At 49.2% G+C, this 23831-nt stretch overlaps 1 protein-coding gene across 9 annotated transcripts in view; it reads left to right on the plus strand.

Moving 5' to 3' along the window:
- Positions 1-23831, plus strand: part of CCDC28A (coiled-coil domain containing 28A) — a 414393-nt gene that overhangs the window by 1804 nt on the left and 388758 nt on the right. Inside the window, exon 1 of one of the 9 annotated variants that reach the window (XM_069608097.1) lies at positions 7694-7844. The exons of the other annotated variants lie outside the window; for them this stretch is intronic. The gene's annotated coding sequence lies outside the window, so the exon portion shown is untranslated. Of the gene's footprint in view, positions 1-7693; positions 7845-23831 lie in introns of those variants that run through there. 9 annotated transcript variants of the gene reach the window in all.

Consider the following 23831-nt stretch of genomic DNA (forward strand, 5'->3'; position numbering starts at 1 on the left):
ACCTGACCATTGGTTTCGTAAGCCAGTGCCTCAGTTGAGAGTAACGATACCCCCCCTCATCTAGCCCAAAGTCCTGCTTGCACTGTGCAAAGGATTTAATCTCCTTACCCGAGAACGTGTCACATAGTTTGCGGCACCCTACGACCTTCCACCCATTGAAGGCACCCCTTTCCATACCCGGTGTGAACTGGGGATTCCTAAACAGTGACGTCAGCGGGGAGGGGGAATTTGGTCAAGTTCACCCTCCACACCAGCTCATCCCTTGAGTCCCCCACTAGGGCCTCTATCCTGTTATGGTACATGTTTGCAGGTCTATCCCCCTTCGGTCGCCACAACACCTTGCGAGCCCACCACCGCTTTGTCCATTTGTCACCAGACCTTCCTGCATTCGCGCCTGAACCAATCCCAGATCTCTCTGAGCCCCAAGGAAATGGAGGCAGAAGTTTGGCGCTCACAGTCCTGCCTTGCTTCTGGGAGACATTAACATCTGCATAGCTACCGGGGGTCTCTTACGGTTCCAAATAAATGACCCCACAGGTTTTTGAAGGTTCATGAAGAAACCTTGGGGAACCCCCACTGGCATAGCCGTGAAATAGTACAGGATTTTGGTCAAAATCACCATTTTAGGGGCATTTATCATCCCCATCCAGAATATTGATAAGGGCACCCGTTCCGCCAGCAGCCGGTGCAGCTTTTCCGCTGAAGGCGGGTAGTTAGCACGGTAAAGAGCACCCATAGAACCAGTAATCTGGCCCCCCAAATATCTAATGCCGGTTTCCGCCCATCTATAGGGTACTAGGGGGGCGTGGCTTGGAAAGCCATGTACTAGGCTGTGAGCCCCGTGATCCGACATCCTGATCCGTGCAACAAACGCATGTATTTTACTTGAATCTGGAAGCAAAACATACACAAGCGTGTGGGAAGGTGCCGGGAAGAACGTGAGCGGATGAGCGGCTCGCGGGAGACTGGAGAACAGCCGAACGGACACATAGTATCCTGGAGAGAGGCCGCGGACGAAAACACCAAAATGGCGGCGCTCCCAGAGAACAAAGGGATCTAACAGGACGCGGCAACGAAACGAAACTGCCAGCCCTCTGATGCAGTCACTGTATCGGGCGACGGCCACGGATCGGAGTAAAGACTTTTTCAGCCGCACCCAGCTGCTGACATGGCTGAGACATGCGATTGTGTAACACACTATTACCAGAACATACCCCAGTCTGGCACACCCTACATGTGACTAGGCCATTGCAAAGGCGGTGAGCAGCTGTTGAGTTCTGTGTGGCACCTCGAAGTACGTTGATGGCGCATGGATGATTGCGCGCAGCAGAGTACATGGGAGAAGACCGCCCACTTGAATACATAGCCGCGCTCTACAGCACAACGCAACCCGCTGCAACTAGCGCCCTCGCGTTTGAGGGACCAGAGCACGACACATCAGCATCGCAGTGTGGGGGCCAGATACGATAGAGAATTGCAAGATGTCAGTGAAAGTACTGAGAGCCAAATCCAAACAATCCACAATGGAGGTCTTTGCGAAAACGCAGCAAACCCCCACGGCAGCGGCGCAAAGCATGGGCGCGGCCTCCGCTGACGGTGCCGCAGAAGGAGATAACCGTCAGGTCCTGGCGGCCATAACGGATTTGAGCACCAAATGGGGCACAGCGATGGCGGACTTGCGGACGGCCCTGGAAAATAAAATTGAAGCTGTGGGAATGGAAGTTACTCTGCTGCGTCAAGATGTCCGTGCGTTGGCGGAGAGAACAAATGGCCTGGAAAGCACAGTTAAAGTCAACACGGAGGTCAGCACGAGCAATGCAAAGGAGGTCCATGTGCTAAAACAGCAGGTCGCAAACCTAGAAAATCTAGTGGGGGAGGCGGAAGGAAGAGCGAGGAGGAACAACATACGTGTGGTCGGCCTGCCCGAGGGGGGAGGAAGGCCTGGACCCCACAGACTATGTAGAAAACATGATCCTCCAGGGGATAGGAGTTGAAAAACTCTCACCAGGGTTTACTGTTGAGTGGGCCCATCGGGCCTTGATGAGGAGGCCACGACCTGGAGCTCCGCCGAGGCCAATAATCGCAAGGATCCTGAACTACAAAGACAGAAGATCCTGGAATATTTCCGTAAGGGCGGGACAATTGAAAGAGCATCCACCAGGATCACGGTGTACCCAGATTATACGATGCTGGTGCAGAGGCAGAGGTATAGTTACGTGGCCGTCAAGAGGAGGCTACGTGCTGCAGGCATCAAATATATGCTTCTGTACCCGGCGAGGCTAAAGGTGCTGCATGAGAGCAAGGCGCTTTTTTTCGACACCCCGGAGGAGGTGGCGTCGTGGCTGAACTTGCAGGGCTGCCCGGAACAGGAGGCTGACTGAGATCGAGCGTGACAAGTGAGGAGCCGGTGCCATGGACATTAAAGGGATAAGTGGGAAGGTGGACTTGTATTGGGAACACAGGAGATTTAAGTGAATTTGTAGCGCTTGGACCTTGTGCTCTGGCTGGACTGGAATATAGAGTATCAACTGCATGCTGGAACTGAATAGCATTAACATCATGCGTGATAGTATGGGTAGTAGGAGCAATGGGATGGTAACAACCTACCCCCGAGATTCGGTAGTTAAGTAGCCATTAGGGCGACTTTACCCCGCTGAGCCTTGAGTATAGACTTTCTAGGCAGGGCTAGATGTGGGGGAGCCCGAGATCCAGGGATGGAGCTGGGCAATGGTTGGGGAGGGTGTTGTTGGGTGTGGGTGGGGAGGTGGGTGGGTGGGAGGATGGGAAGGTTGTGGTGTATATAGTTTTGGGGAGCTTTTGTTTGAGTTTGTGTGTGAGCCTACAGGGAAACGACGAACAAATCAATGGCATCGGGTAATCTCAGAATTGTGACCTGGAATGTGCGGGGCCTCAATAGCTATCTGAAACGTAACAAGGTGATGATGTACCTAAAGAGGATGCGGATTGACATAGCTCTGCTACAAGAAACCCACCTCACCAAAGAGAAGTTGGAGGTGATCAGGAAGAAATGGAGGGGTACGGTCACGGGGGCCACATATTCGGCATATGCAAGAGGGGTGATTACATGGGTGGCACCGCATGTACCATTTCAGCTGCTTAGCTCGACAATAGACCCGGAAGGCAGAATGGTGGGGATGGCGGGGCTCCTGGAGAAGCGAGAAGTAAATATCATACATTTGTATGCCCCTAACCATGATACAGTGGTATATATTAGGACTTTATATGGTAAAATCAGCCCCCTGGCGGGTGGCGCGATGGTGTGGGGAGGGGACTTTAATTGCACTCTGAACCCGAGGATAGATAGGTCAGATGACAAGTTAGAAAAGCCGGCGCCGGCAGCTAGGGCGCTGAGGACACTGTTGATGGATCTCGGCCTAGAGGATGTGTGGAGAAGGCTACACCCAACGGATAGGCAATACTCGCACTATGAAGCGCCACACGACCTGCACACAAGGCTAGATTACGTGTTCGCATCTGCCGAGATAGTGGGAGAAATGGTGGGGGCGAAATACAAAGCCCGGGTACTCTCTGACCATTCACCTTTGGTCATAGAATGGCGACATCAGCCCCCCAGGGCACGGATCCAGACGTGGAGGCTCAGGACTGAGGCTCTACAGGATGTGGGCTTCCGGTAGGATTTGAGGGAGGCCATCGAGGAATACTTTGAAATTAATACGGGCAGTGTAAGTTCGGTGGGAACAGTATGGGAGGCATTCAAGGTGGTGGTGCGGGGAGTAGCAATATCGAAATCCAAAGGGCTCCAAGGTGGTATTGAGCGGGAACTACAAGAGACAGGAAGAGAGCTAGAGGACCTGATACGTAATGAGGGGACCACCCGTGCGAACAGGGCTAAAATAAAGGACTTACAGCTAGCTTGTAGTGAACTCTGGGACAGACTATGCAAACTGAACTATAAGAAATACACAGAGAGACTGCATGCTGGGGGGGATAAGCCGGGTAGGTTATTGGCTTGGTTGTACAAGAATGAGACTCCCCGCTCAGTGATCAGAGAGATCAGGGATGCGGAGGGCCAAATCCACAATACCCAGGAAGGGGTAAATGAGGTGTTCCTCAAGTATTACAGACGATTATACGAGGACACAGGTGAGGACATGAGCCAAGATATACTAGATACGATAGAGGACATAGGGCTGCCCACCATGGATGACCTAAAACGAGCGGACCTGGACCCCCCCATTACCGTGGACGAACTGGAGGCAGTGATCCAACACCTGCCCACGTGTAAAGCGCCTGGGGCGGATGGGTTACCCAGTGAGTTTTATAAAACGTACAAGCAGGAGCTACTCCAGCCGCTGCTGGCCATGTTTAATGAAGCATATGAGCGGGGGAACTGCCGGTGTCCCTCTGCGAGGCGGTGATCATTCCGCTCCTGAAACCAGACAAATCAGACACGGAATGCGGATCCTACAGGCCCTTGTCTATGCTCAATCAGGATAGTAAGATACTCACGGCAGTGCTAGCCAATAGGTTAAAGAGGGTAATTGGTAAATTGATACACCCAGACCAAACGGGCTATGTCCCCGGTAGAAATATTACAGATAACCACAGGAGGCTACATCATGTTATTGACCAAACTGAGGGAGACTCGAGCGAGCTGGCTATCGTGTCTCTGGACGCGGTGAAAGCTTTTGACTCAATGCGGTGGCCGTGGTTGAAGGCAACCCTGAAAGGATACGGGATGGGACCAGGATAAATTAGATGGGTCCAGATGTTATATAGTACCCCGACGGCGAGAGTCAAAACCGGAACCACAATCTCAGATAAATGGCAACTTAGCAGGGGGACCAGACAGGGATGCCCCTGGTCACCAATGTTATACATCCTTGCATTAGAGCCGCTGGCAATATGCCTGCGGCAACAATACGGGGAGGTGGGGATCCGCACGACAGGGGGCACACACCTGATATCATTGTATGCAGATGATGTGCTTCTCTACTTGCGCTACCCGGAGGAGAACCTGCAATATGTGTTGGAGGTGATGGGTCGTTACGCCACCCTTTCGGGCATATCGGTGAACCCCGGGAAGTCCAGTTTGTTCCCCCTGGGAAGGTACAAGAGCACCCCGTTGGAGAGGCTGCCCATCTTGCAGATACCCTGGCAGACTGTGATGTTCAGGTATCTGGGCGTAAATATCTACCACAATATAGAGACAGAGCACAAACATAACACAGAGAAGGCGATGGAGGGAGTTAAGAATAGCATGGTGTTCTGGTCTAACTTACCCCTAGCCATGATGGGGAGAGCAGCTCTACTCAAAATGGTGGTCTTGCCCAGATTCTTGCACTTTTTTGTGAATGTCCCGTACCTAATCCCCAAATGTTTTTTTGCGAAACTTCATGGCATGTGCAGGAGCTTCATATGGGGCAACTCCAGAAATAGGGTGGCCCTGTGGAAACTACAGAATACATGTGATAAGGGGGGCATAAACCTACCGAATTTTGAGCTGTATTACATGGCAGGACAGTTGTTGTATGTGGCTAGGTGGTTGTCGGCAGAAGACTCGGCAGAAGCTAGGCTTTTGCAAGGTGAATCAGCTCCTTACTTTTTGAGGGAGACAGTATGGCTGCGCAAAACTAAAATGGCGAAGATGGGGAGATTACTGAAGCTGGGCTGGGAAGTATGGCGCAGGACATGGAGACCGGTGGTTGACCCAGATCCGCTTTCCCAGCAGGCCCCGCTGACGGTGCTATGCAGGGACGACTCTCAGTTGTTCGAAGCAGTCCGTAGGTACTGGGAACCAGTGGGGTTGGCCACCCTTGGAGACATATGGCAGGAGGGGGAGGCTTTGGGATTCCAGAAGCTGCAGGATGAGACAGGGGTGTATAGAGGCCAATTTTTTACTTATACCAGGCTTATGAAAAAGGTGAGAGAGAGGTGGCCTGAGACTGTGCTAGAGGAAGACCCCGATGCCTCCCTAGAAACTATGTATGATGTCTCGGAGGGTGGGCATGAAATAACTAGGATATATGAGCTCCTGAGGGCGAAGACGGGGAAGGAGCTGCTCCAATTGAGGCATGACTGGGAGGAGGAGGTGGGGGAACCCATGACAGAAGCACAGTGGGATAGAGTCCAAAGGTACCATAAAAAGGTGTCCCGGAATGCGAGACCCCAGCAGATCCAGCTGTATGTCACTCATAGAGCTTACCTAACTCCCAGTAGAATAGCTAGTTTTGGAGGCTCGGCTGTACAAAAATTCCCCAGGTGCGAGGAGGAAGAGGCAGGACTACTACACACGTTCTGGGCCTGCCCTGAGGTGCACAGATTCTGGGAGGAAATAAAGATGAAAATGGCTGGTGGAGGAGTGGTACTGGATGTAGGATCTGCTTGGGCTTGCATGCTCGGAAGTTTCCCCAGGCCACGTAATTCGAAGCATATTAGTAAAATGAAGGACCTGGCCTATATTTTGGCTAAACGCAGAATCGCAATGTGCTGGAAAGTTGCCCACAGACCCAGAGTGGACATATGGTGGGCGGACCTCTTGAGATGGGCGGAAGCAGAAACTGTGGTATGGTTTGAAGCTGTCACCAAGGGGGGGGAGGAGGAAGCGGACCCCCTGATAGCCTGGAAGCAGCTGGTGACCTCAATGGTTAGCCCCCACCAGGTCAATCACGATACAGAAGACTCAGATGAGTCAACAAACACAGAGATTCCCGTAAATGCTCATGTAGATGATGAGGCTATGATGGCTCGAGTTTGTGGGGAGCGAGGGGGGAGGACGGGAAGCGACAATGCATAATGTGATTTTTTGATATTGATTATGTATGTCCTAAAAGTTACCATGGTTGACGTGTTTGTTATAAAACAATACAAATTGTTTAAAAAAAAAAAAATCTATAGGGTACTATACCCCACAAAGAGAAGAATTTCCTGCAAGATCCATGGGAATGAGGTTTTTGGTTCTGTGATCAAGAGGAGCATGTCATCAGCAAACGCTCCTCACCCCCAAAGGGAATCCCCCCTAATTTCTCCTTCTTTTCATAGACGCTCCGTGAGTTGTACGTCTGTCCTTGCCTATAGCTGTTTCTCATACTTTCCCTGTCTAAATCCTATGTATTATTCCAGACATTCCAATCCTGGTCCCTTGCCTTGCGCTGACAATTTCCCCAGCATCCCAGCGAAGCCCCAGCCAAACGGAACCAGCAGAGCCGTTACTCCGCCCCTGTCCGTGGTTACTCAACAGTAGGAGGCCTTCTATTCCCTTCTCAAGGCGGTCAGCTCCCGCTAAACACTTTCACTTACCCTTTCATTTCTTTAGCACGGAAGGATTCTCCCATGAAACGAATTCCTGTTTAGGAGTAGATCCTCCGTATTCTCTCCTGAAAACCACACAGCCATTCACTGGCATAAACACACATCCTTACTAGAACAGGTAGGCAGCTCTCCATTCATTAATTTCTCTCTCCAGTGCTTCTAGGCTGGCTCTTACCTGTACTTTATTCCTGCAGCTCATGACAAGTTGTTCACTTGCCTCATCTCCCAAAGGATCTCCATCTGTACCATTTATAGGTATACAAGATTCCCCTTGGGTTATTGCTCTCCGGCCTTCTCCCCGCTTACACTCTCTCCTTCTCTCTTATTAGACCCTGCAGTCAGTAGTTTCTCATGGGATACCGAAAGCCACATTTTCCACGCCTAGAAGAACACAGACGGCTGCATCCACCCTGGTTCTGGTTATCAGGGTTTTCTACACCAGAGGGTTTCCCTGGGGATCCTGTATCACTACAGTCCTTTTCTAAGGGACGGAAGGAACAGGGCAACTCAGGGGATTTTTCACATTCCTCAGTCGCTGCCATTTGATCCAGGTCAGTGTCATTCGGATTGTTCCAAATCTTATTCTCTGTGCATGTCATCCCATGATAGATAGCAACGCCGACGAGATTCACACCATGGATCAAATGCAGCAACTGATGTCTGCTATGCAATCCTTGACTCACGAAGTCCAAGGATTGAAGCAAGAAAACGCCTACCTGAGGCAACAAGTAGCCCGCGCATCATTAGGCCCCAAACCTCCTCCCTCTCCATTACCTGGGGAAAGTGTGACAGAAACCCCCATAAACTGAAGTACTTTCTCGAAGGCTGTTCTGTGCAATTTGCATTTAAGGGCTCGTTTTTCCCCACAGATAGGGATAAGGTTGGTAACATGGTCTCGCATCTCACAGGGGCAGCGTTAGCTGGGGCAACACCTTTAGTGACAACAAATAACCCCATCCTTGATTCCTACCCCGCATTTGTCAACAGCTTGAAAACTATGTTCAGTTAACAGGAGATCACTGTATCTTCACAAGAAAGGCTCTTGGACTTCCGGCAAGGGTCGCAGGACCTTCTAACCTATGTCACTAAATTTAAACCAATGTCAGCGGACATGGCTTGGCCGGATGGCACGCCATTAACCCTGTTTCGGAGGGGCCTTACAGAAGACCTCAAAAATGAGGTTTGTCGGGTTCCCTGACCAGCTTACCTGGCCGACATGATTACTCTAATAATGCAGCTCGACTATTAACTCCAAGAACGGCTCAACGAAAGAAGAAGGGGTAGGTCTGCCCGGACCCACTTAGAAAACCCAATAACACCTCCTAAACCATTGTCAACCGAAGAACCTATGCAGTTGGGGGTATCTAGAGCGCTTCTACCAGCAGAGGAACTAAACTGCAGACGTACTCGAGGGTTTTGCATGTACTGCAGGTCCAAGGAACACTTAGTCAGAGATTTTCCCGTTGCACCTCCTAGGAGGCCGGGAAACTCTGAAGCCTGGTCGTAGGGGAAACCGTGACCTGGGACCGAATCCAGGGTGCTCCAAGACTGCAATGCTTTCCCATAACACTGACCTCATCGACACCCCCATGGTTGTCCTACTTGTGCAAATGCTCATGACCGATGGAGGGATACAGAACATACTGGTGCTAGTGGATTTTGGGGCCACAGGCAATTTTATAGATGATCAATGGGCAGCCAGTAAGGGCATAGGCCGTACCCCTAAGAGTATATCCATTCCAGTCAAAGGTGTTGATGGGAGCCCTTTAACAGCTGGTCCCATACGAGAGCAAACCTTAGCTTTACATATCAAGATTTAAACCCATGAAGAGAGTATCGGCTTTGATATCATCAAAGCAGCACATTACTGCATCATTCTAGGGTTACACTGGCTACGTCCGCACAATCCCTATATAAATTGGTCTGCTGGAACCATATTCTTAGGGTTAGAAAACTGCCTAGCTCACTGCTTGTCGCAGGGTTCTGTGGGGTTACATGCTTCCTCCCCAGAATCCTACTGTTTCCTCATCCAGCATTCTGGGTCACGTGAGCAGAATACCCGCATGCTACTCGTTCTATGCCGAAGTCTTCTCAACACCTCGGTTTTCGACACTCCCTCCGAACTGTAGAGATGACTGCCATATTGACTTGCTGCCCGATCAATCAATCCCATTCGGCAGAGTATATGCTCTCTCAGAAGGAGAAGGCAGTACTCAAAAAATACCTGCAAACCAATATTCAGAACTGACTAATCTCAACATCCACCTCTCCCGCAGGGGCATCTCTTTTTTTTATCCTGAAAAAGAACATTGAAGAGCTACGTCCGTGCATCGATTATCGTGGACTTAACAAGATCACCATGCCTGACAAATACCCGATGCCCTTAATCCCTGACATACTCGAGGCCGTCAATGGGGCCACCATAGACACCAAGTTAGATCTCGGACGTGCATACCACTTGCATTGCAGCAGGTGATGAATGGAAAAGGTCCTTGCGCACTCCATTCGGGCACTTCGAATACCACATTATGCCCTTTGCATTGTCCAACGCCTCTGCAGTCTTCCAGAGATTCATGGACCATCTTTTTGCTGATGTGTTACTCCATTTCGTGGTAGTAAACCTAGATGACGTCCTGGTGTATTCCACGAATTAAGCAAAGCAAGTCCAACATGTGCATTTGGTATTAGACCGGCTACGTTCCAGCCATCTGTATTGTAAGGCCAAAAAATGTGAGTTCCACCAATCACATGTCTCTTATCTAGGTTATGTACTAGCCACACAAGGCATCTCTATGGATCCAGCTAAGGTCACTGCTGTGTTGCATTGGCCTCCACCATCTACAGTGAAGGAAATACAACATTTTGTATGATTTGTGAATTTTTATAGGAAGTTCATACCATGATTCTCAGCAATAATCCTTCCACTCACTAGACTGCTCAAAAAGGGAATACCTGTCCTTTATTCCTGCAGCTCATGACAAGTGATTCACCTGCCTCATCGATCCAGAGATTTCCATCTGCACAATTTAGAGGTATACAAGATTCTCCTTGGGTTATTGCTCTCTGGCCTTCTCCCCGCTTACACGCTCTCCTTCTCTCTTATTAGACCCTGCAGTCAGTAGTTTCTCACGGGATACCTCAAGCCACATCTTCCACGCCTAGAAAAAAACAGACGGCTGCATCCATCCTGGTTCCGGTCATCAGGGTTCTCTACCCCAGATGGTTTCCCTGGGGATCCTGTTTGACTCCAGTCCTTTTCAAGGGATGGAAGGAACAGGGCAGCTAGGGGAATTTCTCACATTCCTAAGTCGCTGCCATATGATCCAGGTCAGTGTCATCTGGATTATTCCAAGTCTTATTGTCTGTACATGTCCTCTCATGACAGTCCGGGCCTCGGGCCTTTCCTGATGGCAAGGCAGCTCTAGCCGCCCCTCTTCAGGAGTAATGTCTCCCTCAAGTTCTTCTGATTCTTGAGGAGTGATCTTAGGGAGAGGGCACCAGGACAGGTATTCCCTTTGGGCTCCCTCCTCAGGGGATTCTGATGTGTACAGAGATAAACATTATTCTGTGAAGACCGAAATGGTGTTGGGTAGGGTAGTGCTTTCTTTCCCCCGCCTTTATTTTTAAGGATTGTTCTCAGCGCTTCTTTTTTCCTAATGAACCTCGCTAACAGGCGACCCACCTTAATACCTCTGTTGGAGGAAGAGCAATGAACGCTCTGCAGCTCTAGTCTGCAAAACATCTAATTGCCCCCTAATCGACCTATATTCCCTTTGCAGCATACTCCCTGCATTATTCGCCATTATTTGTGTACATTTAGCTTCCAATTCCTCCTGAAAAAGACCTAGTCGTTTGTCCCTCTGACACTTTATCGTGATGATCTCCCCACTAAATGTAGCCTTAAACATGTTCAACATCACCTGGTCATGTACACCCTCTGTTGCATTAAGTGCAAAGTAATCCAAGATTTTATTCTTTATGTCCTCACATAGGATTCCATCCTTAAGGATGTGGCTATGGAACTTCCATCGCATAGACCTAGTTTGTTCTGCCCCATATTTAGGGTAATTGTTATGGGCGCGTGGTCTGACAGGGCGATCACTTCTTGCTCTATCCCTGCAACCCTACCCAATAGTGACCTCGAAATCCGGGAGTAATCTATCCTTCCGAAGGACCCATGAATGTGGGAATAAAATGTGTAGTCCCACCACCCCCCGCAGCCCCTTAGTTCCATTCAGCCGTCTACCAACGCCAATTGGGCCAGGTCTTTGTTCAAGCAGGCAGATGGTGCCACCTGGTTGTGGAACACCCTTGCGCTCCTGTCATCTCTTGGGTCCCACGCCAGATTAAAGTCACCTAGCAATATTATCTGCCCTTTGGCAAAAGTCTCCAATTTGGTCAGTGTCGCCGCAAAATCCCATCTTGCCCCGTATTGGGGGCATAGATTGCTGCCACTGTATATGTCCCGCTCTCCCATTGGAAAGAGGCCGCCAGAAGTGTCCACTTCTGTAGTTATGACCTGGAAGCCTGGAATGTCCCGAATAGCGATTCACCCCCCCCCCCCACCCCAGTCTTCCCTGGGGCGTTGGATTGGAACAGATGGCGGTACCCCTTGATTTTCAGTTTATGCCTGTCTCGTCTCCGAATCTGCGTCTCTTGAAGGGCTATAATTCTAAACTTCTCCCGCCCCAAGAACTGTTCCACCTTCCTTCTCTTAACTGGGGAGTTAAGCCCCCTGGCATTTAGGGAGGTCACCCGAAGCACTTCCCTCTTTCCAATGGTCTTCTTAGCGTGCAGCTCGCACTAATGAGTGGCTACAGTTGGGATCTCCTGTCACCACTGTCATTTTCGTCAATTAAGTTGGACAAGAAGCCTCCCTCCTCACCTGAATCTCCTGAGCTGGTGTCAAACTCCTTCTTCCTACCCTTCTTTCGGCCTGTAGCACTCTTCTTGTAGAGATCGGGCCTGCCTCGGATTGGAAGCCACTATGCCTGCCTGTTGAACTGGTAGGCTAGTGGCCTCCTCCCCGAAGTAGCCAAGTGGGGGGGGGAAAGGCTTTTGAGGCAGAAAAAACCCAGAGTTTGTAGCACGGTCTTGAGTGTACTGCAGGACTTGTAGATGCCGGTGGAAGAGCAGGAATCTTGACAAGAAGCAGGACTTTGAGAGTCCAAGCTGGCGTGGAAAACCATGGAACCCAGAGGCAGTGGTAAGTAGGACGTTCCAGGAGTGCAATAGCGCAAATCGCGGCAAGGAGATCCAGAGGAAAGGTAGGACTTGATTACAGGGGGGGCAGAGAACCAGAGGGAGAGTAGCAGCCAAGGGCTCCGGTGCGGGAACCGGAGAAGTACTGCACTGCTGCTACGGCAGAAGTAAAGAAAGGAAGGGACTGCCGTAGCCAGCAGAAAAAAGGAAAGCAATGGCGGAAGCGGCGAGGCGGAGAGGCAAGCAAGTCAAGCAGAAGTGTTCAAGTCGAGCAAAGAACCTACTGACAGCATCTCGCCTGAGATGGGTTGCAACGCTGCGGCTGCTGGGCTGTGAATGCATATGTAAGAAGTGGCGACGGACATCTTGGAAAAGACTAGATAAGCACATCGCGTTGCAGACTGACGTGATGTGCTGATCAATGGCGGGAGAGAGTCCACCGATTTCACAAGCGCCAGGAACAGCCGTGTATGACATTTCCCCTGTCCATCATCTCTGGAATCATCCCTTGTAAGAACCCAGAGTAAACCTGTGGGGGCCCCCCCTAGACCCATGTAGATCAACCAAGACATCCTGTACCACCCACCTACCCTGGTACCGTTCCGCTAACTACCTCCCCCAGGTGTGCTACAACATTCCTTCCTGTAACCCCCCTTTTCCCACAGCGTGGCGCTCCTGTGTTGATGGGTGCGTGGGCACCTTCCACTCCTGCCCCCTCGTTTTTTAACCAGGCCCCTTAGGCCCGTTTTATTTTAGCCCCTTGTCGAAAACGTCATCCACTCCCACCTTTACTTCTTGAGTGGTGTTCTCGCCGGTCTTTGTTCCTGCCTTGGTGACCCTTTGTCCTCAATCTTAAGTACCGTCATACCTTCCTCGCAGGTGGTGACCCGCTGCTGTTTCCCTTCCCATTCGAATAGTAGTCCAAAGGGAAAGGTCCATTTATAGCGTATGTCCTCTCGCATTGGGACACGTAGCACCGTGCCTAACATCCTATGCATCACCAGGGTGGTCTGGGCTAGGGCCTGGAATAGCCGAAGTTCCGAGCCATTATAGTTGATTGATCTGGCCCTCCTGCCGCCAGCACCTTCTCCTTCTGCCTGTACTCGTGTAAGGCCACCCTACATCTCTGGGTCAGGACCCTGGCTCTCCCCTCTTTGGCCCCACTTTCTGTATACGGTCCAACTCTATTCCCGACCAGTCTTCCACTTCCAGCAGGTCCGTGAACACTTGCTGCGCCATCGTGCGTAGATCCTTGTCCGCCACCTCCTCAGTGGGGCCCTTTATTCTGAAGTTGATCTTTTCGAGTGGTTTTCAAGGTCTTTGCTCTGGGTCTCGAGGTTCTGCGTGACCCTTGCTAATTGCTCTACCAGCTTGTCGATCTTCCTTGTGTCCTGCGACCTCTTGTATGGCGCTCTCCGCTGCATCTCACCGCTCCTAGTTTCGTTATATCCCCCTCCACCTCTTGCAATGATTGTGACAGTTCCGCTCGCATCATGGCCAACTGTGATTGAATGGTGTTTTCTATCTTGTCCCTAAAATCCTGAAAGCATTGGCAAAGGACCTCCTGGATAACCACTTAATCTTTTGCGGTGGCTCCCAGCGTCCCCCAAATCCTCTCCTCCCCCGAACCCCTGACCTGCCCCAGCCGGTACCTCACTGCCTCTGCGCCACAGTCTCTGCCGATTGCTCTCCTGTTGTTTCTTCACCGACTTGGAGACAGCTTGCATGACCTTCCCCTTATTTTTGGACATAGGGCGTAGGCAGGTCTGATGGGGGAGCCCTGCCCCCTCCTCTTCTCCCTGCTATCGTGTCGCACCCTTCAGCCACTTTTTCAGGGTGTAGAAACCGCCTCCCTCTACTGCTTTGTGGGTCCGCCCTTGACTGTGCGCAGGTGAGCCACCATTTGTCCTCTTCGGGTTTCAAATTACCCTCGTCCTGGCCATGGTGCCAGGATCACTCTGCCCTGAGCCCGACCAAATGGCCTCTCCCTTATTCTTCCTTGCCCACCACAAATGTATATGGACTCTATTTATTTATGTTTATGTTTATTAAATTTATATAGTGCTTTAAGCCACAGCACTTTACAATATACCAACAGGTACAATAGCAAGAGAAGCATTTTACAACATGAGTCAAGTCATTAGAACAACACGTAGAACAATTTACAAGGAGTCGGGGGAGAGTGGAGGAAGGTGAAGGGGGTTCCAGAGTTTGTATTGAGGTCTGGGAGTGGGAGGAAGGGGGAGTGGTCAGGTGACCTTAAAGTACAAGTGGTATCAGTGGCGAATTTGTGGTCCAGAGGGGGGGAGAGTTAGAAGGGGAGAGGGGTAGGGAAGAGGAGTCGGTGGGGGGGTGGGGTGAAGAAGGGCTTTTAGGGAGGAGCGGAAGGATGAGTAGGTGGGGGAGGAGCGGATGGGGAGGGGGAGGGAGTTCCAATGTTGGGGGTCCAAAAGTTTGAAGGAGCGGTAGCGCAAGGAGGCACATGGGGCTGGGGGTACAGAGAGGAGGTAGAGGTCTGCTGAGCAGAGAGAGCGGGAGAATGAATAAAAAGAAAGGAGGGAAGAAACGTCGTGGGGGGGCAGGTCGTGGAGTTTTGTAGACAAGGCAGAGGAAATTAAATTTCAGTTGTGAGAGGAAGGGAAGCCAGTTGAGTTGAGAGAGAGAGGGAGAAATGGAGTCTTGGGGACTGAGGAGACATAGAGTGCGAATAGAGGAGTCAGGATTGGCCCACAGAGGTTAGGGCCCCAACCGTCACTGACGCCTATGTGTGGTGCGCCTCTTGCTCCCTTGTCTCCCTCGTTGTTCTTCTAGATCGTGGTGTGCTGGCTGAGGCACTATATGCAACTCCCGAATTTACCTCAAATGGGCCTCCAGCCGCCCCAGCCATAACATCACATGGCCTCCCCCAATCTTCTTTGCAAGTGCAGGCTTCAAAGCTTGGGCAGTGTCCCTCCCGCCGTGCTCCCCCCCACTCACCGTCACTCTGCTCAAAGCTGGGGATCACAGCCTTCTAATCACTGTCTGCACTGGCCAACATCTGCCTGCTGGCACCCTTTCCTTGGGCGAGGGCGCCCGCTGACCACTGATGGATCTTCCCCCAATGGGGGGAGTCGAGCCCCTCCAGATCGCCGCCTTCCTATCTTTAACTTCCGCTGTGCAGCACCTTCCGGGCCTCTTGGCCGCTCTGGGTGCTCTTCTCCGCTGCACAGCTCCCAATAGTGGGCTTCGGATATGGCCCCTCCAGATCCTCCTGATCTCTCCGATGAGTTCCGCCTCGATCTTCCCGCTGGCGCTCACCATCAGGGCAGCCCCCGCTCCAAATATCCAGCCCCGGTGGGCTTCCAATATTGCAGGAAGCTCCTTTCTGATGGGCTCTTCTGCCGTCCGATAGCAGTGGTTTTCCGTCATCCAGCCTCGCCGCCCAATGGGTCCTCGGCCGCCCGGTTCCCCCCTGAGTGAAGGTTCTTGCACGCGGTCTGCAAGCGTGTCTCTCAGCTCGGCCTGCACTGGCCGTGGGCGCCATGGCTCCGCACCTCAGACACAGTGGGGGCCTTTGGCCCCGGGGGGTGAGAGCTCCATGATCACGCTGCTCTCCCATCGGCGGCCATCTTGGAATCACAATCACAATACACTTTTTAATGGGTATCCATCATAGATGCCAATACAAAATGCTTTTTTTAAATAGAAAGCATTATATGTGCTTTTATGTGGCTGCACTGGCATTTTGGGTCACCCAGCGTAGCCATTCTTTGCTGTGGCATGATATTTGTTTTTTACTGGGATTCTATGACATAGCAAGAATGATGTGTCTAGACCGGCATTTAGGGCAGCCAGTCAAGCCCTGTTTTACTGTGGTGTGGCTTTTTTCACTCGGCATCAAGGGTTAAGCAGACATGATAAACATTATTATGCATCTAGACTCGCCTGAATTGTGCAGCCAGTTTGGACGTGTTTTTCTGTTGTGACAAGACCTTTTTAAAGGCAAAACCAACAGGAGTGTGTGCAGAGCATGGTGGGCATGTTTTCTTATAATATCATTACTGGCATTATGTTCTGTTAAGTTGATTTGTACCACACACCACTACCACCCAGGGGCGGTCTCCAGGCGCTCGTGTGGCTCTGCAAAAAAGGGGGATGGGGAGGTTAGTGGGGGAAAAGGGTGAGAGGATAGGTTCAGAACAAGGAGGAACTGGCATCTGTGAGTGTTTTGCATGTGTTCATTCGTGAGTGGCCTCGCACATTTTAACCATATGGGCAGGGTCGGACTTGGACAAGAAATAGGCCCGGACAACAAAAAAAAAGTGGCCCACCCCTCGCCTCAAAAAAAGTGGCCCCTTTCGGGATACCAATGCCCCTATGCCCTCGACAAAGACACTGTGGGGTGCTTCCGAACTGCACACAGCCAGCAACAAAGGCTAGCTATCATCCGGGGTCAGACTGGGCCATGCAATTGTCTAAGGCACCAAAGAAAAAGTGGCCCGCAGTTGCAAATGGCTTTTCATTCTTTTTGTGATACTGTTTGAATAGTACCCAGGCAGAGCTTTTTGATAAAGTGACATGCAAATTGTATATTTTAAAGAATATTGCTCAAAACTACTGGTCGCAGTGTGAATTAACTCGTCAAACTGGCCCACATGGGCCAATAAGGGTCCCACTTTGGCCAGAAAAACGGTCCCACACCAGCATTTTGTGTTTTTGTTTGGCCCTGGGCCTATTGTCCTACAGGCCAGTCGGAGACTGCTCCCAGCTCAACTGACTTTTCAGTACTGACACTTTCTCCCTCATCTTTTCCCCCAGTTGCAACCCTACCCACAGAAAAAAAGTCATGTTTTACCATGGGCAGGGCCACAAACTATCTCTATCAAGGAAGCCTAAATGCTTTGAGAGCAATCTAGCAGCATGCAATACTCTTTACCTAACTATTGATGCCAATGAACAGGTACAGCCAGCTTCCAAAACGGATACGGTTACATTTCGCTCATGCCCACATTGCCCTACAAATACAAACAGCTCTGATGCCCAAGGGGCCGTACAGCATAACTGGTACAGCCTGCTCCCAGCTATGGTAAAGCCAGCACAAACACAATCGGCTCCTGATCATTCTTTGTGAATGTTGCTGCACCCATTTAGTAACAGGTAGAGGAGCGAATTCCCACATATGTCAGGCAATAGATAGCGCAAAGTAATGAAACGGGTATTTGTAAATCAAACCACATCTGGCAGGGATGTCATGTAGGGGTTGCCAGGGCTCTGCCTGGTGACCCCTGAAGCCTCCCTTGCTACCCCTGTGGTCTCCCTTGCTACCTCTAATTTAAAATTGGGGCTCCTGGGCTGTGGTCAGCAGCATTGATGTGGCTCTGTGTTTCTTAAGTGGCTAGTTTTCTGATAGCTATAGCTGGTAAGATAGCTCAGTGGGTTCAGCGCTCACTGCTGCAATGTGCGTGTGCTCTGCAGGTTGCAGGTTCAGCTCCCAGAGGGGTCAACTCAGCCTTTTATCCTGCTGAGGTTGAGTGAGTACCAACACAGGTTGAGTGACTTTGTAGGTATATTTGGTCTATATGAAACTCTTACAAGTAAGTGCTATATAATAACACAACATTATCATTTGGCCTTGGACATCTGCTTGCATTCACAGTAATTTGGTAATTTGGTAAATTGGCCCATATGCGCTGATATACTGGTATGGAAACACGCTGCACCTACTAAGGCACGTAGGTGGATAACACACACCAGCAGATACCCAAACCAAATGCACACATACAGCAGACAAAGATTTGACACACACACACACACACACACACACACACACGTGCCTCCATAATGCATCACAAACAAATACTCAGAACACATACTCCGTCTCCGCACACCTACACCACGACATACCATCCACAACATAGATACACACGAAACACCCACATACACATTACACGCTTGATTGTTACACTAACAAAACCCATGTTTGCATGTCGCATCTACATAAGCATAGACCAACTCACAGACACATCCAAGATACACATTCTCTGCAGAGACATACACAGGCAGACACATACACACACACATATATACTGCGCCAACCAACCACATACAGACATGAGCAACATAAACTATATATTCACACATAATCACGCACAGTACATATGTGGTGCACCCAACACAATCATGAACGTCCAGTAACACACACGCGATACTTACTGCACGTCCACCACATATACCCTCTCAAACATGGAACCATCAGAACAATAGATGGAGGACCTTTTGTAGAATTGTTCAAACAGAGTTAGAGGTCTTTTATTTATGAGGCCAATAAATCTATATATGTCAGTAATTTACTATAAAAAAGCAAAAAATAGTATGAATGGTAGGAGTGAAAGAAGTATGAGTGGAATTTATAAATATTGGATTATTTAAATGTTTTAATATTGTTTATGAATTTATTATGCAAATAAAAAAGGTTTTAGAAACTAAAAATTAACATTTATTGGTATTTATGAATAAATAAATGTACTAAGTGGCTATTCCCTGTCCTGTAGGTCCAATCCCCTTTTTTTCAGTATATGACGTCTGAAGGACCTGGGACTCTAATCAGGCACCCCTTTTTTTGATAATATCTTGATAGGTCCTCTACAGCTCCTAAGGTGGGGTCCGCCGCTTCACGGTCACTTCTGCACAATATGCACCAGCTGCGCCTCTCTGATGTCTTCCGCTGTCTACATTTTGTGGCTAGAGAGCATACTTATTATTCCACTGTGCATGACACAATGTCTATGGGCTTTTATCTACTGAGTTGGTTTTCAAAGTGCAGAGGTGTGAGATTCTGCTGCGCACCTTGTCTGACCATTCCCTGGTTTTCTTGTCTATACTTCTGCACCCACAGCCGCGACCTCGCCCTTTGTAAGGGCTGACATCCATTCTGCTTGACCCTGGGCTGGTAATGTATGACTTCTTCAACATTAACACATGTTCAGTGTTCCGGTATTCCATGGTATGTGAGCGATTTAAAGTTTGGATGGGGGGGGAATTTCTGTCGGTAACAGCGGGGACCCTCAAGTTGGTCAGGGCTGAGTTGGTTGAGGTGGAACGGCCACTCGGGCAGCTAGAAACCTAATATGGTGTGTCAAAGGATAGAGCATTATTTGGTGTGATTTAAAGGAAATGTGTTGAAGTTCCAAGATCTTGCTGCAAAGGAAGTGAAGTATATGGCCACACCTATGAAAGCTAGAGTGTATGGGGAGGCAGAGAGACCTGGAAGGACACTGGCCCGGTCGGTCAGAGCAGAAGGGAGGCAGAGGTTATTACTGGTATTCGGGGTCCAGCTGGGGAAGTACTTGTTGCTAGCGATGATGTTAAGAAGGTATTTGAGGATTATTATGCTGGGTTATATGCCAACGCTGATGCGTGTACTGCCACAGCCCTGGAGGAATACTTGTCTGTTATGGGGCTTCCAGAGCTTTCCCAGGCAGGCAGCTTAGCCCTAGACAATCCAATCACAGTTGAGGAGGTGTGCGAGACAATAACGGCATTGGCATCGGGCAAGGCACCTGGGCCGGAGGGGCTTGGGATCGAATTATACAAGGAGTTTAAGCTAACCCTGGCGCACAGGTTGCTGCTGATGTGGGAGGAGGTGATGGAAACCGGGAGTTACCGCCTTGCCTTCGGGAGGCCATCATTACAGTCCTATTGAAGCCTGGTAATCCGCCAGAGGAGGTTGCGTCTTCCAGACATTTTGTCTTTAATGTCGATGTGAAGATTTTTGTTAAGATACCCTCTGCCCGGCTGCTTCCCTACATGGCTTACCTGGTGCACCCAGATCAGTCTGGGTTTATACCCAGTAGGTCCACAGCGCTGAATTTCACGTGGCTGTTTTGCATTATGTCCCAGATCGACCAGCGTGCCAGGGCTGTGGCTGCCTCCCTGGACACCGAGCAATCAATTGATTGGACGTCATGGAGATATTTGTTTGCTGTGCTGCGGCGATATCAGTTTGGGCATTATTTAATAAATTGTGTACGTCTGCTATATACTGGGCCTGTGGCCAGGGTTCGCACTAACAGCTTGCAGGTGGGGAGGAGTACGCAGCAGGTGGGGAGGATGACTGCTGTCCTCTTACTATTGAGTCCCTGGCACAGGCATGGAGCCCCCGCAGATCATTTAATTATATGCAACGTTACCCTCCTATACGTCCTGGACCTAGAGGTTAACCTGGGACCCATGATGGACACTGTCCATGAGTTCACTAGGTATTCAGGAAATAGGATTAATAGGTCCAAATCGGAGCTCTTCCCTCTAAAGGATGCCACGACTGCTCTGCTAGACTTAATGGGGTTCAAATGGGTCCCTGTGTGATTTTAAATATTTTGGTATAGAGATCTCCAGGTCGCACAAATCCTTGTATGCCGATAATCTTGTGGAATATCTACAGACACTCCGGGTTAAATTGAAGGTATGGTCCAGGGTTAAATTGAAGGTATGGTCCAGGCTTCACCTCTCAATTTATGGTAGACCTTTGTTGCTCAAGATGATTGTGCTTCCCAAAGTTCTCTATTGTTTTTGTAATGTTCCCATTTGGCCAGGTAGGGAGTTCTTCACAAAGTGGAGAACACTTGCGCTGGAATTTATTTGGTCGGGCGGGTCGGCTAGAATTAGCTGGGAACAGCTGGTTGAACCTTATGCACAGGGGGGGGTTAGCTACGCCAGATTTCGAACTTTATTATTTGGTGGCACATGCGCACTTTGCTGGGTATTGCTACGCCACTGAGGTTGTGGTAATGCATGTATCCCTGGAGCAATATGGGGCGGCCCCTACTGACTGATCAGTGATTTTAAGTGACCGATATGTGGACTCCTGCTAATTTGATCAGTTTGTATTACTGTGAATGCGTGCGCTAGAATGTATTGCAGGCTGTCGCTCACCACTCCTTACAATAGGCAGGGTCCACTATGGAATTACTCAGGTTTGCGCCAACATATGATATGGAGGTGCAGGGCTCATGAGTGGTGGTGGGAGGGGCGTGGACGAGCCCTTTGACGATTGGGGCCTGTTTCCCGAGAGTAGATTTGTCAGTGGAAGAATTTTGTTCCAAGCTGGGAGACAGGTTTTTGAAGTTACTGCATTACCGTTTCCAGGCTGCCGCCCGTCGGTTGTGGCCCTCCTTTCTGCTTCAGCCTGAGACACATGCATGTATTGCGGCAACCACTGACCGGTGTGAGAATAAACGTATGGTTTCCAGACTCTACGGCCTGGAGCAGGCAGGGCAGGGGTGTAAAAACTGGGCCCGCCAGAAATGGGAGCGGGTCATGGGCACTGAGCTTACAGATATACTGTTGAGCCCGTGCTGTCTAATGACCAAAGAAGTATCTATGAGTGCAGGGTATCGGCAATACAGTTTAAAATACTCAATCAAATACATTATTCCCCTGCTAAAGTTGTTAAGTTCTCATCGTATGCGAGCGGGGCATGTGTGAAGTGTGGTTATTCTCCTGCTGACTCCTAATATGTTTTGGAAATGTCCACCCATCAGTTATATTGGCATGAGGTGGCTTGATATGTTGAATGACATTGTTGGGGTCCCTCCAGTTCTGTCTCCATTAAATCTTGCTTGTATCATATCCACAAAATGTATTCTTCGGCATTGGAAGTCAGCACATGCCCCAACCTTCGAGGAGTGGCTGAAGGAGCTGGTGTACACTAATGACAGGGAGGAACATGTATTGCGATGGTGACCCTTGCCTGCCGACCTAAGAACATTTGGGTGCCATTCTGTGCATATTTGGCTCATTAAGTAAGTCAATCAGCCGAGTAGTTGGTAGCACATGGGGTGAACATTGTGATGGACTGCATTTTGTGAGCAGTATACCGAGGGTATTATCTTTGTCTATGATTTGTTCCCAATCATATCATGTTGCTATTAGTTTGCATTTGGATTCGACAATGCCATGCTGTCTGTTTTTGTTGAAAATAAAGTTTAAACAACATAATCTAAAAAGGATAGACACAGTCATAAGTCGATGATGCCTATTAGTACGTTGCCTGTTTAATTTATACATCTCTGATCTATGCTCTGCATTGGCAGATTTTCCCGCCTCAGCTTTGTCAAATGGAGATTTGATGGGTCACTTATGCAGACGACCCTTCTTTGATTTAACCCTTGTGGGATTACGTTTGTTAAATGTGTTCATTAATTATGTGCAATTAAATTAATTGGAAATACATCTAAAACGAAAATGTTTAACTTCACAAAAAACATAATCTTATCCAGGGGCGAAATTAAGATTGGATAAGCAGGAGCTAAAAGCATCTGATGGGTATCCAGCATTAACCAGTGACCAGGAGCTACCACTGAGGAATGTGGAGCTAGTACATGTCTTTCCGCAAATATTGCATGCACACGAGATTCAAAGTTATAATTTGGTTCTTTTATTTATGACCTCTTATGCCTTAAATGTTGCATAGATGCATCCTAATATGTATTCATAGCTTTTCCCAAACACACAGAGTTAAATAGTTGTGTGCGTACAGCATCAGTTGGACTGGGAAACCTAAAGTAGCTTCTGTTAGCTGTTGATGTCAGGCTAGCCAGGCTCTTCTATGCTACTAGCAGGAGCTAAATGGCTCCCAGCCCCCCTCCCATTTTGAACCCTGTTACTGGAATGTAATTGGAGAATTGAGAGTACGAGGCTGTAAATTGTTAACCAATTACCCGAGTTTTCACATTTATTTGCTGATTAAATCTAAAATTTTTGTACTTATTTGTGAAACGTTAGGTGTCAAATTCTGCTGTTTGTCAATCCCATTAAAACATTTCTGCAATGGGGGAAAAAGTTCCATGTATGACTTATGGCTTGGAACTTTGAGGACTGGAATAAATTGTGTGGGCTTGAAGGGCTATTCTGGAGAAAAGCTTTATCACTGGCCAACTAAGTTTCAAGCAAGTCTACTAGATACAAACTGGGTTTAACCTTCTTGAGTATACACGTTAAGTGGAATGCATTGCTCCATTACTATAAAATACTGTAACTGCTACATGAACACTAGAATTCCTCGGGGAACAAAATAATCCTGACCATGACCCTATAATTGGTGCTCACAATACACTCCCCACCATTTTAGCACCCTACTTTACATGATCTGTCAAAGTAGTGCTACATCATTCAATGACAAGGGAGGGCTGGTTTGATGGGGAGTGCAGGAAGGATAAAGTAAGCCTTCTGGCTACCTTGAAGTCTAATAATACCACCTTGAGGGTACCCAAAAGAGAAATGAGTAGAAGACCCTATTAAAAGAAAACAAGAGGTTGAAAACATTAGAAACTTGGGAAACTCGCATAAAGGCTGGTAAT

The sequence above is a fragment of the Ambystoma mexicanum genome, chromosome 4q (assembly GCF_040938575.1).
Source record: "Ambystoma mexicanum isolate Mex_15411 chromosome 4q, UKY_AmexF1_1, whole genome shotgun sequence".
Taxonomy (NCBI): Eukaryota; Metazoa; Chordata; class Amphibia; order Caudata; family Ambystomatidae; genus Ambystoma; species Ambystoma mexicanum.